This window comes from Fukomys damarensis, unplaced genomic scaffold (assembly GCF_012274545.1).
Source record: "Fukomys damarensis isolate Sample0158 unplaced genomic scaffold, DMR_v1.0_HiC HiC_scaffold_16, whole genome shotgun sequence".
Classification (NCBI taxonomy): Eukaryota; Metazoa; Chordata; class Mammalia; order Rodentia; family Bathyergidae; genus Fukomys; species Fukomys damarensis.
The window spans coordinates 34,011,752-34,025,534 of record NW_022900928.1 but is presented as its reverse complement, the minus strand read 5'-3'; positions in this window follow the sequence as shown (position 1 = coordinate 34,025,534).

Below are 13,783 nucleotides of genomic sequence, written 5' to 3'. Positions count from 1 at the left end.
ATATATATATACACCAGCATCATATATACCAGCATCTACAAGATTTTGCATGTAGTAGTCTTTAAATGTTTGCTCAAATAGTGAAAAGAAAGTCCTTCCTTCATCTTTTCACTACTTTAAATACTTCTAAAATTAAATATACTTTCACTTTATCTTTGTATGTTAGCAGATAACTAAACATTTTAAAACTCCTTTTGGCAAAATTACATATCAGCTGTTAAGCATTAACAATAGCTGAAAAAAAATCTTGAGGCAAAATTTGAAGTGTTTAAATGCTTTCTACTTCTCATGGAAAGACATTTCAAGAGAAACGGTGCACTCAAGGCTCTGCCATTCTTGTTTATAAGATATGCCATTCTTTATTTAATTTAAATTCATCGCTATCTTTTACCAAAAAGAAATTTATTGTTTATTATGACTAGGAGACATAAAAATATTGAATTATAAAGTTGAGGTAAAAGAAATTTCTACCAGTCAGAATAATAAATCTTAATTTTTTTTTTATTTTTCCCACTTTCAATTTGTGTGTCCAACCTAAGGCACTTGTTTTTAAATTGCTAGCTGTCTATGAGGATCAATTTTTTTATTTTTTAAAATTGATCTTCATTTTGAAAAACATACTTCCCATGAAGTTTAGCATACTAAATAGAATTCTTTTGTTTGAAATTTTTAATAAATGTTTCCTCTGTAACATTCACAGAAGCTGTGCTATCCATACATGTAAGTTGTAAAAGTTTGGAAGAACTTTTTAAAATTTACTATGTTCCAAGTTTTCTACCAAACTGACTTAGAGATCTTAATGATTTAGGACCATTTTGTCAGAAGCCCAAATGTACTACTAGAAATTGTAGTCGCACTCTTGACTGTAGTGAAGAGCAGACAGATAGGTAATAAATTAATCCCGTTTGATTATCATGATAGTAAGAAGAGCTGATTGCCAGTGTATTTCTTTTAGTTTCTTCAGAAACAAAACTGACACATAAAAAGAAATATCTGATTCTAATACGATTCTGAGTTCAGCAAATTTCTACATACCTTAAAAACTACAAGAGTAAAATAATTGAGAGAAGATATACTGCAGATTAAAGTACCTAGATTCTCAAGGGATTCCAGCCTTGCTTGGGGCAAATAGCCAATTTGAGAAGTATCTGTGTTGCACACATTGAAAAAAAAAATCTCTGATCTTTCTCTGTCTTGATCTTTGCTGATGAGAACTATACCTATTTCATCATCCAATGTACCACACCCTGGCCACACACTGTCCAGGCCCAGTGGGGAATCTGCTCCCCTCCTCTCTTCCCCCCTCTCCTCTGACCTGGCCAAGATTCCCAGTCTCCCCTCTTGTCTGTTTATTTCATCTTTTAATAAACCCCAGTATCATATTTAATATTATTCAGAGAAAATTTGCTAATTTTTATTATTGATCTAAAATCATAAATGTAACCTTCTGCTACTCAGTAAGGTTTGTGTAAGTTGTAATTCCTTCGTTGAGTCTAACATATCCGGAGAAAGGAAAAAGTTGCATTTTGAAAAAGTAGTTTGAAGAAAATTCCACTGGATGCCATGTTATAACATAATTGATGTGTATTGTATGAGTGAAAAGGTAGGGCAGATAAATTGAGTTCCTCTGAACTCTGAAGTAAAATGGATGCTTGCTTTTGTATAGCAGATAAACAGTGCATATTTCTGCTAATATCCAATAACAATGTATATATCCTTGAAAAAGAGTTTTTCAAAATCTGTTTTGAACTGATACTTACTGGTGGAGAATTTAGAATAGACTAATTCTACTGAACACAAAATTTAGATCATACTTTAGCTGATTGTGACTTTACTTCCTTTTCACTTTTTATACATGAGAATTTTATAAATGTTCAATGAAATGAACAAAGCTTGCAATAGTGCTTTGAAAGCTGATCCACTTTGTTTTGGAAATTTTTAATGTTACCATTGAATAATATTGTTGTACTCTCTGTGATAATGTGAAAATGAGTATTATAATAAATAGCAAAATAAATCTTATCAAGATTGAATGTCTCTGGCTAATCAAAAGGTATCAAATTGCCTTTCAAATCAGAGAAGCCACTTTTTAAAATAACATGCAATTCCCACTGTAGTAAATATGTCCTTGGTACAAATATTTCATATTTTGAGGCCTATAAGTGCTTTTCAGGATGATGCATTTTTGGGGGGCGGTACCGGAGATCGAACTCAGGACCTTACTCTTGCAAGGCAGGTGGCAGAACCACAGAGCCAAATTCCTTGTCCTTGAGGATGACACAATTTTTAAGATTAGTCCATATATATAATTCAGAAGACATCTGTGATTTGGTTCTTTTCTTTTGTATTCATTGATTTATTGGAAACCTAGTACTGTAGATATGGAAAATACCATGTATTGAGCACATAATACATGCATTGAATATTCTAAACAAAATAATCATATTTGTGTGTTTGGATGCACTTTTGATGGCAGTTATTCAAATGTATCAACATTTTGATTAAAACAAATACAGAAACAGAGATTAATTACTATGTCCAAAACAAAAGAAGTTTTAAACTGTTTGAGCTAGTATCACACACATGCACACACACATACGCATTCACACAATTAAAATGACTCAGCGCAGAATCATTCTTCCTTTATCAGAATTCCAACTCTGCCTGTTAGTGAAGGGCTGAGCCTTTAACCAATACATTTGAACTATGTGTGCCTTGCCGTATATGTATGTATTCTTATCCTATGCCATGAAAGTGCCATGAAAATGAAATGATCTAACACTTGCAGTATACTCAGTTTCAGGCACATCATAAATTAAGAGATAAATGAACATTACTTATTATGTCATGCTACTTAATGCTTTCCCCTACTCAACAAGTTATTTTGAAAAAGTTGCTTTGCTGTACTTCTAAGGCCCTCACAGGGTGATCTCTTGTTTGCCTTTCTGCTGCTCATGCCTGCTCAGCTGGGACAGGCTGGCATTTAGGCAGTAGGGACTGAGTTAAAGCCTTCTTGCAAAGGCAGAATCTCATATATCTCTTCTTTCTTTCTTTCTTTCTTTTTTTTTCTTTTGTACCAGGAAGATTGAACTCAGAACGTTGCACTTGACAGGCAGATGCTACACCAATGAACTACATCCCCAGCCTCTCCTCCCACCTCTACTAATTTCACTGGTTTTTGAGACTGAGACCATATCTCCTGAAGTATATTAGCAGGCTGATTTTCAGAATTGAATTTTCTACTTTAATTTTTATGTCAGGAATAATGTAAAGGGAATGTCGGATCCTAATGAGATAATTGACAATGTGAAATAGGAAGAAAAGGGCTAAAGGTGTAGGAAAAGTGGGAAGGGTAGGGGAAAGGGAATAAGGGAGAAGAAAAAACATGAGAAAATGAAAATAAAGTGTTTGTAAATGGGGAGGGGAGGAGGGGGTGAAGGGAGGGCAGGGACAAAGGGAAAAAATGAGAACCAAGACCTGCCATGTAAAGGTACAAGATCCCAATAATGAATGTAACTGGACTGTATACTTAAAATGTACCAATAAACTCAATTAAAAATAAAAGAGCTTTAGGTTATAAAAATCAAGCAATTGGGGACCATTTTCAGATTTAAAACAACATGTAGTAGAACATACAACTGTAAGTATATTTGAGGACAAAGAAAAGTTAAAACTATCATTCCTAGTTTCACCTTGTTTTCTCCTAAGGCATGTCACTTTTAACCCTATTAATATCAGAGACTGAAGAAAGAGGAAAACAGAAAACTAGAGTGAAACTAAGGAAGGAGGGAGGAGGGCAAGAGGAAGAAAGAGAGGAAAAATGCATTGTATATTCTGTTAACCACGTCATGGAAATTTTTCACATAGGCTTGTTAATCCCTAGTCATAGAATTGGGGAGTGCAAAAACAGCTTTTCTCTGACCTATTGTTGATGGCTGTGTACTGGCTGGCTGGATGGAAGGAAAGTGCAGCCATCAAAGAGCAGAGTCTGATCTTTATGAATTCTTCATTATTTTATTTCCCAAAATGTTTTATTTAGCTCCCCCTGTGTGGAAGACACTCTTTTACACTCTGAAGATAAAACAGAAAGCATAGGGAAAGCATTCACAGGGTAACATGTTTCCAGTGTTGTGGTTATTGTTATTATTACTATTATGAAGGCAGCTCTCGGAATACATTTTTCTACCATTTTCTACCACTTTTATTAACAGATAACCTGAAATTACTTGGCATGGTGATAAAACAAACAGCTGATATTTACAACTATATAAATCTGAGTTTTCTAAACACATATTGCAAAAACTGCAAAATAAATTGGATGCTAAAGCTAATTGTGGCTATCAGTCTTGGCTCCAATTTCAAATCTGTGGCTGCACAAAAGTGTGCATTTTTATTTACTATTAAATGGCAGAGATTTAGACTTAATTTTTTAATAGTTATGAAAGTTTTATATGTTTTTTCCTCATGGAGTTTATTGGTACATATTAGGTATACAGTACAGTTACATTCATCATTGGGATCTTGTACCTTTACATGACAGGTCTTGGTTCTCATTTTTTCCCCTTACCCCTTCCCTCCTTTCACTCCCTCCTCCCTTCCCTATTTACAAATACTTTATTTCCATTTTCTTGTTTTCTCATAGTTTTTCTTTTCCCTTATTACCTCTAGAAAGTTTTATCTTTGTGCAGTTTCTTATATGAATTTTCTGAGAAAAGCTGTTTCACAAGGAAAGAACATCAACATAGAATAAAGTAAAGAGTTTTCAAGTAAAAAGGACCCGATTTTCAATTCTACCTACTTAAAAAATTCTCACTACATACGTAATATTAGAGAAAAGTTATTTTTACCCAATCTCTATATGTGTAAGTTAGTAAAATGATAATACTTACCTTCTAGGATTAAATTATAAAAACCTGACCTGATTTAAATTGTGATTATGATACTTAAATGGAATCAATTTGGACCAACAATCTAGACTCTAAATCAGTGAAATAACTTTTGAAATGATAAAGACTTCAATAATTCTATAGTATAGGAGAAAACCTAAAATTCAAATGGGTTAATGTTTTGCCTCAAGCAGGAATAACCATAAGTAAATGACATCTCTTGTGGATGGTGATTTTGTAGATGAGAAAACAGTAAACTGAGAGTAAAAACCTGAGTTCTAGGTCTCAGTCAAGATGCCTCTGTATATCCATTTTTCTCTGTGGAGTAGATTGCTTTCCTCTCTATGGTGAAAAATTGGCTTTACTCTTCAAGGGCTGAAGTCCAGACTAAGAGAGTATGAATTGTTCTCATGTTCTTTACACTTTCTGCAGTCTTTGTTCACTTATACATTATGTGCTAATATAGTCCTGACTCTAATATAGTTCCTTTATTTTGAAAATGTTTTCTGTTCCATATTTTAATATTAATGTAGCTCCTGTATATAGGTGACAATGAAGAAAAGTAATTACAGAAAATTTGTTTAGTTATACTCATTGTTTTTGAGAAATGTAAGGAAAATCAAGGACAATTATTGGTTTTTTATATAGAGAGAGTTTAAACTAAATTAAATAGTGACATTAGGAAAACAATATGTATGTATACAATAAATAAAATATTAGTGTTATTAATATTAGATTCTTTTGAATTATGATACAATTTAGTTTATTTGCCATATTTTGTTTAATTTTAGTTATAAGAAGTGTGTAAAAATAAAAATAGTTGAAAGTACAAGAATAAATTAATCAGTATCTATAGCCCAATGTTCAAGTATGGCATTCATTAACTGTTTGCTATACATCATTCTGTATTTTTCCTGCCTGTTTACAGGCATATAGCTAAAATTGTATTGGCTATTTAAAAGCCCAAGTTATTTTGTACTTCAGGTGTGATGAGTAGTCCTTGTCATTAAATACCATGCAATTTTTATGACAAAATATTATTTTGTTATGCAATGTATCATACTTTATTCTGCTCTAACCTTATTAATAATCCATTAGATTATTTACAGTGTATCAATTATATCAATTCTCCTGCAATAAATATTCTTATATGTGAATGCCCATGTCATTGTATGTGCCTATCTATGTACACATGTACATTACTGGCTATTTCCTAAAGATAAAGTTTAAGAACAGAATTGTATGCTAGGCATCAAAAGAGGTAGAACTTTTACAATGAAATAATTTAGCTAAGAAGGCATAATTTGGTCCCCAAGTTATCATAATTTGCTCTACCCAAATAAAGTGTGAGAACAAAATTATATACATCTTAGCTGCATATGCAGTTCCAAAAAAAATGATTTTGTGGAATTTGTAGAACACTGTAAATTTTAAAGTAACTATTATAGAAAATACATTTTTGAAACTAAGCTCATAAAGTCCGAGAATATATTAATGGAGTGACTTCAGTGGAAGGATAAATATAAAGACAAATAAAACACAACCTATTAAGTTTAATAAAACAATATTCACCTTTCTCAGTTAATGAATATTTATCATGTCTCTGAATAGAAGGCTCTATAATCAAAGAATAATTCACAGCTTTGTACAACACTTGGAATTAGATATGAATCTTCAAAATGAATGAATTACTGTATGTTAAACTCTGACTTACATCCCCTTTCACAAATTCATGTGTTGATGCTCTAACTCCCAATGAAACTATATTGGAAATGGAGCCTTTGGGAAGATGATTAGAGAGATCATAAGGGTGGGTCCCTAATCAGATGAGGTTCATATCTTTACAAATAGAGGGTTAAGGCCAGGGATTGCTGAAGAAAACCCTTTGGAGGACACCACTACAAGTCACACTGGAAAGCTAGAAATAGAGCCCTCAACAGAAACTTAATCTGCTGAAATATGGACTTGAACTTTCGGCCTCAGAACCGTGAAGGAAGAAAACTTTTTAGTGTTCTAAGTAGACAAATACCTTTGTGAAGCCCATTTAATCCACTCATCTGTGATAAAACAAATAATATTTCACACCCCCCACGGGGCCCATTTTGTGTAACCTACATGGACATTGTCAAATATTCAAAGAACCATGTAACCTCTGTTCTTGCTCACTGGAAAGGATTCCCCATGGTAGATGTCCCATTTTCCATAATGCCATCCAGTCAAAGAGTCATCATTTGGAATCCAGTAGGTGTTGTGATGCTCCAGCACCAGGATCCTTCTCAAGAAGAAAATGTTAACCCCCACTCCCAATGCACTGCAACAACAGTGTTAAGTGGTCAGTTGATTCAGGGATCTGTCTCCCTTGGAAAGAGCTGCCTCACCCAAGGTCAAGCCTTCGCCACATTCCAGTTGAAGTGAATCATTCCAGGAGTATAAAGGCTTGGTCATCTCACTTCATCTTGAGACAACTCAAGAGGACATTTTAACTCTAGGTTTCTCCATTGGGTTGGCAGAGCTATAGCTGGCCTCACTGCAGCTTTGTTGTGTCCCCCTGCCAAAACCAGCTTCCCCCACTTCCCTCCACAGGTATTGCTCCCAAGGGCACATCTGAAGAAACACCCTGCACATTGAAGTCTTTCTCACGAGTTGCTTCCCTGGGAACCCAACTGGTTGCAGATGGAAGGCGGGAAAGATTACAGTAATACTTGCAGGTGCTATAACCACATCCCTGTCAGACTGCTTTTGCTCAAAATGTCCTGAGAAGGAACCCCACACCATTTTGTGCCAAGCCAACTGGCTCACAAAATCAGTCAGATGAAGCAACTATAGCATAACACTGTATCGTTCTAAATGATTTCCTCTCTGGTTATATAAAATATATAAGAATTTGGGCCAGCGATTTAGCTCAGTGATTCCACCACCTGCATCGCAAGAACAAGGACCCGAGTTTGATCCCTGGTACCAAAAAAAAAAAAAAAAAAAAAAAAAAAAAAGAATTTAATGCTGAATATCTTCATTCATAAATGATCATTTTTATTATTAAGCCATATTACCAAATAGTATTGAAAAATGGATGGTGTTCTAAACTAAACATGAGGAAATAGCATCAGAAATGATATCAGAAATAATCAGAGATCTAGCATTTTAAAATGAAAATTGATGCTGATATTTTGTCAAACCATTGTAATACTCATGATATATTCCATTCACTTATTTTTTTGTACTAGAATTCTGTATAGGTAAAATAAAGCATGTCTCTAAGTGGTGTCTTTGACTAAAAAAAAAAAATATTGAAAATTGAGGGGAAACAAATGAAGTCTCCATGAACTGTTTAGAAAAGCAACACTGTGCATGAGAAGTGCAAATATGAATACCAACTATAATAGACCCCTCACGCACTTTGTAAAGAGTACTTTCACGGAAGTAGAGTGCTTGCATATCACTGATGCTGCATAACTATGTGGGAACCTTTTGACTTCAAATCTACCAAAATGCAAAGTGTTTGCATTATCTGCTTTCTGTGTTTTAAAATGTAAAACAGTTATGTGGTATTTATACAATATAATTTTTATAAGAAAAGTCTTTTTTTCTTGGCTTGCAATGGAATAACACCCTTCGGGATTCAATATAGCATATAAAAAATAAAGATCTGTAGTTTCTCATCAGGAATAAAAAAGAAAGTTGTCATATAAAAAAGAGGAAAGTGAGGCGAAAAGACATTTTCTCAGAAGACATGAATGGGACTGAATATGAAGGAAAAGGGAAGGCATGATTGGAGTATTGTCTATGTGCTTAACAATTGATAGTCATGTTCCTGTCTACTAGTTATAATATCTTACAGATAACAAACCTGAGACTCAGATACAGAATTTTTCTATGCAAGGTGACCTCACAAGTAGAAAGAGAGTTGATCCCAAATCTAACAGACTTAAAGTCATTCTCCTTGTAAATCCCAAAATTCAGGAAAATCTCTACCAAATTGTTAACAAAATTGATAGTAATACTTGCGCTGAACTCCTGAAACAAATTCATCACATGCTACAGCTTAAGTACATAAGGCTTCAGTGTTTATCATCTTCAACAGGGAGGGAAGCAATTCAGGTAAAAAAGGCACAAACTGACAGCCTCAGTTTGTTATATTAGGTGAAATCAACAGTGATCTTCCCAAGACATAAAGCCTCTCAATTTCCCCGGCTTTCACCATAAAAAGATTTTTGTGTACTGTTCTCTTGTGTGAAAGGTTCTGGCATGCAATGTTATTCTCTTTCTTTCTCCCATACAAGATGACCTCTCCTGCTCCTAGGACTTCTGCCTGTGGCACTTGCCATACTTGGAGTGCTCTGTTCAAGTCCTTCTCTGCTGACACAGAGATTCCAGCTCTCTTTTAGATTTCTTTTCTCAAATCACAGCAGGATGAAAGACCCAAGCACAAATCATTATGGGAAATGCAAATTACTGGATAATGCTTGGCTAAAAAAGTCACATTTAGTGCATAAAACATAGCTATAATTTGTCACCTATTCTATATATATATATATATATACACATATATATATGCATGTGTGTGTGTGTGTATGTGTATGTGTTATTTTGATACTTACCATGAGGATGTCACTTAATGCTTAAGCGAATGGAAAGAAGATAGTCAATAATACTTTTTACCTTTCTGAAAAGTAAATTGCTATGAGAAAACTACCTCCTTTCCTTCTTTTACTAAGTGAATAACCACGTTATATATATATACACATATATATATGCATGTGTGTGTGTGTGTATGTGTATGTGTTATTTTGATACTTACCATGAGGATGTCACTTAATGCTTAAGCGAATGGAAAGAAGATAGTCAATAATACTTTTTACCTTTCTGAAAAGTAAATTGCTATGAGAAAACTACCTCCTTTCCTTCTTTTACTAAGTGAATAACCACGTGCTATGTCAAAAATACCGTGAGCTGGGCTGGGGTTTTAGCTCAGTGGTTCCGCTGCTTGCCTTGCAAGGGGGAGGACCCAAGTTCAATTCCCAGTACCAAAAAAAAAAAAAGTGTGAAAAACACCATGAGCTTTGATGTACTTCCAAGCGCAAATGCTAATTCTGCTCATTCTACCACTTAGTGTTTGACTTTGTGTGACTTATTCCCTGCATGAAATTTTTATTACCCCCTTTGTAAACAAATATGCATTAATTACTAATTGCTAGGCATTTTAATTAATAGTTTTGTAATTATAAGCCATTGTCTAATTATTAATTATAATTATCTTACAGAGTTGTTCTGACTCTTCATTACATATCAATGTATGATCTGTTGTTGGCAAGTGAGCCTTCCCTGACTCTATCCCAGGGGCTTCCTTCACACAAGTAGGATTGTAATATGTGTATATTTGAGTGATAAATGTTCTCACCTCCACCAGTGCACGAACCAGCTTCAAAGTGCTCAACATGACCGCAGTTAATATTTGGAAATTACACATGCTGAATAATCCTCAGTGCATTGCACCTAAGTGACATAGTCAGCAAACTAAAATTTGAATCCCCAGTAAAACTTAAAAGGCATTAATTACTCTAAGGTTATATAAGTAGAACTCTTTAAGCTCGGAGAGTTTTTATATAGATTGTACCATTTGTTCTCTTGATGTGGTAGGAAAGAGAGTGAAACATTGCATGTACACTTGCAATCCTGATAGAGTTCCCAGATGTGACTAACCTTGTATGCGTTCTGAAAATTGGGCTGTATGGAAACTGCTGGCCTCCAGGGGATCCTCAAGTTTGCTTCTGTCCAGTCATACTTTTCTACATCCATATCCACAAGATCATGCCAAGATGAGTGCTGATCGAGCAACATAAATTCCCAGTTGAAAAAAAAAGTGCTGAAAGCTAGACTAAAACAATTGATGTATTTTTTTTTATCAAACTAAACAATAGTCATAAAATAAAGTCAAAACAGGAGTCTGATAACAGTGTTTTTTTATTAGTTTTGTTGTTGGAACTTTTGATTCTTTTACTATTTCACTGTGGAGACCAAAGAGGTAAAAGAAGTGATTGGAAACATGATCTTAAGGTTCACATTCCTAAAATTCAGCAAGGACAATGTGAAAACTTATCTTATGTGAGGCAAGGAACATAAATTCTCCAACTGTGCATCCCTTAATACATTGTGTGCCCCAAAATGGAAGTGAAAGCTATTCTCATATCCTGTGATAGTGATAATAAGCTCTTACTATGTAAAAGTCATTATGATCAACACTCAGGATAAAAGATAAATTAGACTGAGTTATAGAGAAAAACTGGCTATAAATTCAAGTTTATCTACCAATAAATCAGGAGTGTTTATGTTTCATGAAATATAAACAGCAAATACTAAAATAATAGTAAAAATTAAATTTACAAATTGAACATTTTTTTTTCTCATATCAGGGTATTCTAGATGTGGTTCCTGCACTATCAGAGTCGACTTTTCTAGGAACATTAGAAATGTTAATTGCTAAGACTTCTAATCATACTCACTAAATCATAAATTTTGACAGTGGTGCCGTAGAATTATCTTTTTAGTAAATCCTCAAATTATTCTTTTAGACTTTAAATTTTAAGAGCCACTCTTCTATGTTAAATTATTTATATGTACTATATATGCTTTTATATAGTATATACATATAAAATTTATATATAAAATCTCATTTAATCTTTGAAAACTCTATGAGTCAGTTCTATTCTAAATTTGCATTAGTTATCTATTGATGCTTAACCACTTGTTCCAAAACACAGTGCCCTAAAAGATCATTTTGTCTTACCTCTCATATCTGAGAATTAGGTGACTGTGTGCTATGTCCTTGCACTGGTTTCTCTCATATGATTACAGTCACGTGACAGTTAAAGCCAGAATGGCTTGAGAGCTTATTCATGCACAAGTCTGTGGCCTCGGCTGAAAGAAAGCTTAAATACCTGGAAGCAGGAGCAGCTATTCAGGCATCACTCACAATATCCATATTCTCTCTCCGTCATGGCATTTTCAGGGGAAACAAACTGGTAAATGACATTTAGTTCAAAAAAAAAAAAAAGAGCCCAGTAACAAAAGGAATGGACAGAGACAAAGAGAGGAGAGGCGAAGATCTTCCAGCTTCTGATCTAGCTTTAGAAGTAACATACTTTCCCTATCCCTTGTCAGAAAATCTCACCGAGTTGAAGGAAGGGCATAGTCCCCACCCCTCGACGACAGAGTGGGCAAGCTTTGAGAAGAGATGGCGGACTTCAAATGTTTTGCTACTGTTAAATTTCATTGGCTGCGGTTTGTTTTTCAGCTGAGATAATGTGGTAGAGAGCAGTTAAAAAACTGGCCAAAATTTCACTGTGATCAAATGGTAGAATATAGATTCAACCTCAGAATTTATGATCTTGATCAGCATGCAATGCTGGTTTCCATGCTGTTTATTTTCAAACAACTGTAAATCGGAGACTTTACAGGAATTATTCCTTTGTATTTTCTAATGAACTATTGAGAATAATAGTATCATTATCACTACTTAGTGAGAAAAGAGGCTTCATAAATTAAAATACTTCCCTGAATTTGGATGCCCGATAATTAGTGATGCCATGACTTGAATACAGCAGGAGTTACTATAAAACATGTATTCAATCATAGCATTTTATTGATGATATATTTTATTGTCATTATTCATATTATAAGACATATGTATTTTATCATGTGTTTTCGTTTTAAGCTGTATTTCTGCCTATTAAAGTTTTTTAAATTGGGCATTTGTCTTATAACATATAAAAAAATAAATCCCAGTAGAATAAATACATCTCTGTTCTGATTAGAGTTAATACCATATGTTCTACAAACTTCTAAAATGATAATATCAAATCTTATTAAAGGAAAATGGGACAAAAAAGTAACAAATATTTGAAAAAGCAACATAATTTTTGCTGGAAAAACTAAATCTGTAGGAGACAAAATTGCTTTCAAATATGTGAAGGTTAATGATGGAGAACAATCTAAACTTAGTCTGACTCAAGATAGCCTTGAGATATAATTAATGGCTAAGTAATTCAAGTAGGCAGATTTCTACCCCAAAAAACAAAGCCCAGTATAGCAGTTCAGCTTTTCAGGAAATGTGATGGACTCCTAAAGTGAAAAATCTATTTCCTGTGCTGAAATATTAAAAAAGGAGGCCAGATGGCCAGTTATTGCAAATATTTCAGAGTAACCTCCCACGATGGAAAAATGTTCAAAAATGGTTGTGTGAGTGATTGTTTCTAGTTCTAAAATTTAAAGATCATTTTGTATTTTAAGAATATAAAATAAGAGTACTTTTCCAGTAGAAAGAGTAGTTGATGTCTTATCAGGCCTAAGAGAGTATTAGATCCCTGAGATCATCATAAATCACTACTCCAATCCCCCAAAGAGAGGAGAGGAGTGAGAGACTGCTGGCAGGGCAGCGCCAAGACTTTCCCTCTGTGTTGGTGCAGACAGAAAGCCACTTACCCACCTGGAGGCCGTCTTATTCCCATACAACAATTCAAGGAAGAAAGGTCCACACTGTTGAGTAAAGGGCTACCTTGACTTAGAAGTTCCATGTCCCAGAAAGGCTGCAATCTCTTTTAACTATCCATAGAAACAATAACCAGAGTCACCACTAGAGACACTTGTGATACGATGCTCAGCAGATCCTAAAGCATGGTGTCTCTCTATAAGTTTAATGTTTATTTACTTTTCTTCCTAGTTTAGATGTGCTTCACCATGGAGGGATCCTTTTTTACCATTAGCTATATTGTTTGGAATCTTCTTGACATTTTTAGATTTGCCAGGATTTTTATGGAAATGGCTGGAAAAGTATTTGAAGGTTAGTTTCTCTTGTAGCAGAGTAGTATTTCCTCAACATATTGCATGCAGTTACATTCAAA